We start from the raw sequence: 2895 nt of genomic DNA, 5'->3' as shown, positions 1-2895 counted from the left end.
TGATTCTTATCTTCGGCTTTTATTTCTGATGAAAAATGCTCTTCAGAGTATAGTTTTCTAACTAAGATTTCACGAGATATGACAGGTTGAAGAAATACTTCGAGGCGACGTTATAGAAGGGCCACGATCATTTCTATTGGGACTAGGATAATAAGTGCGTGTTGGGGTAGTCAATCATCATGACCATGTGGGGGGAATCGTTGGATTCTGGAGGGGTGATTTGTGGCAAATCTTAATCTCACAAACATATTTCCAATTTTAGGAATTAAAAAACAAGAATTTTTCTTGAAGTCCTAGTGTCACAATAAAATTGTTTACGTATTTATCTCCTCTTGCAAAAAGTTTGCTACCACTGTCATGAAGCCTGTGATTTACAATATGACATACCTAATTATTCTCCTCCTAGTATATTATAATGGTAAATATGAGTTTTATATCGATGAATATCGTATTGTGTACTTTTCCATAGATAGGTATAGAGGAAAATTTAAGCAAATATGTGATTCCACTCGCACAAAAATATAGTTGAATCTACTTTAGAAGATTTGTGATCCCAAATTGCCATCCAAGTTCAAAGAGAAAAAACTTCCTGGAACCTAGAGGTCCGCTAGCAACTAAACTTGAGAAATTGACAAACTTTTCCGGCTGAGTGGGTATGAACTTCTCTCGATCTTATCTTGATATCGGGAAATCGAATGGAATTGTTGGTACAAAGTAGATAAAATAATTTTTTTGAAACTCTTTATGGCTTCTCCATCGATGTCTGAAACACAAGAAATCAGAATGAAAGATAATTGATGAACTTCATGATAAATCTAATCTAATTTCATCTCTTTTGGAAATTCGTTTAAATTAAATATGGTTTTAATGAGTAAAATGGATATCAGAGAGTTTTATGAATATAGCTTATAGCGCTGTGCAATTTCACACAATTTCGAGAATGATGCGCTTTTTGGCATACGTGTGTTTCATTCAAAAGCTATATGATGGAGAATCATCAGTGAAGTTGACTCAGCCAGTTCCTATCTCACACTCCGTTCGCTGGGCCGCCCAGCTGGGATTGCACCACCTGTCGTCAGGGGTAGACGGATAACATGCCTTTTATAGAACACATTTATATTCATAGGAGCGCCCCTTGTGGGGAGTCGCCACAAATATTAACAAATTAGCACAAGAAAATATCCTATTAATAAAAAAATACCAAAAACATTTAAAGAAGAAACTAACCAAAAGAGCAATTCATTGAATGTTTTTTATTCAGATGCATACCACCCGCCGATATGAACATCAACAAGTGTTACGATCTGAATCAAACTAGACAATTTGTCTTCGTCAGGACAACAAAAGAGAGAACGTTCCATCGAAGGAGAGTAGATGTCGACCATGATTTCGGTCTTATTTGACCTCGTCAGAGCCACACAACTCTCTCTCCGATAGAAAATGCTTGAAATTGACGGACCCTAATTAAAAACTATATGGTATTAACAAGTACTCGTGCGTCATCTAGTATGCAACGACATCAAATTCAACTTCCCCCCGATCGAAACCCAGACGAAGACAATGGAATTGAATTCTCAAATGAAAAATGATAAATAATGGAGAACAGCACTAGCCACAAAAATACAGATAAAAGAAAACGAAAAATCATGATACAGGTAAAACTGACTGAAAAATATGAATCAAATTTACTGAAAACAAATACAGTTGATCACAAAAATCATTACACAACTGTATTCTTTTTTGCGATGGAGAAATTTTGTTGCACGTGGTATTTCGAAACTTGTGTCGGAATATATTGGAGTGCCTGGAATTCATTTGTTGCAGACGTTCCCGTTTTGTAATTGGTTATCATTCACTTTCTCCGATTTTTGGGGCAGCTCATATTCAAATATTCCAATCTGGGGCTGAAATTTGCAGGATTTCCACGAGTGAGGCGAAAATGGTATTTCAGTATGTCTCAAGTACTGAATGAGTCAATATAAGAAACTTTATATCAGTTTTTCACAATATCTAAAGAGCAGTTTTTGTGCTATCGTAAATAAAAAAAAAAGTTCAATGTCAAAAAAACCAATTTAATCATTTTATTATCCATGGCTACCGTCGTGTGGCTTTCTAAAGCTGCCACGGATTAAGACGAAAAAATCTATGATTTTTCGAAAACTGACAAAGATAACCTCAATAAAATATATACATTTGAAATAAGAAGAAACAGCTTTACCGATTAGAAAAATGAAACACGATGCGTTTTTGCATTTTCTAGTAGGTACTGAAATCTGAATTACCATAAAAATACTACATATTTGCCTATGTAAACGTTTTTCAAAGACAAATATTAGTTGATATAGCTACTGAGCTTATCATAGCTGAATGGGACTCTGTTTATAAATACAGATATTAGATGTGTTAGATTGTTATTCTGAAGAGAATTTTGTTTTTCAAGAGGTGGCATAGCCCATTGGAAAAATTCGAAATGGCTTTGTCTTTTTATGTAGGCTGAATCGGAAAAAATGGTAAGCGAAAAAGTGTTTCTTTTGACCTTAAGAATCTTCCGTTCAAATATGTATACCAGTCAAAGGCTCACCCCGTATAATTATGATACCAATGAGATAACATGTCAACAGTGAGGTATGAATGTGATAACAAAAATAAATAATTGTTTTCAATAAAATTGTGTTATATTCTTTTTTACTACTTTTCGTGTTAATCAAACTTTTTCATTAAAGCTATCGAGGATTCAAGAATCATCTTAGAAGATTCAAATATTGGGAATAAGAGGAGGATAATGTTCCTGATTAGCTATTTCACTTTCTCCTCTACTCTTCATCTCCGCCACTGCAACAACTAAAATGACATCGATAGAAAAATATCTAGCCGAACACTTCTTGTGTAATCGCT

This window comes from Coccinella septempunctata, chromosome 6, assembly GCF_907165205.1.
Source record: "Coccinella septempunctata chromosome 6, icCocSept1.1, whole genome shotgun sequence".
NCBI classification, from domain to species: domain Eukaryota; kingdom Metazoa; phylum Arthropoda; class Insecta; order Coleoptera; family Coccinellidae; genus Coccinella; species Coccinella septempunctata.
This window is presented reverse-complemented; position numbering follows the sequence as displayed.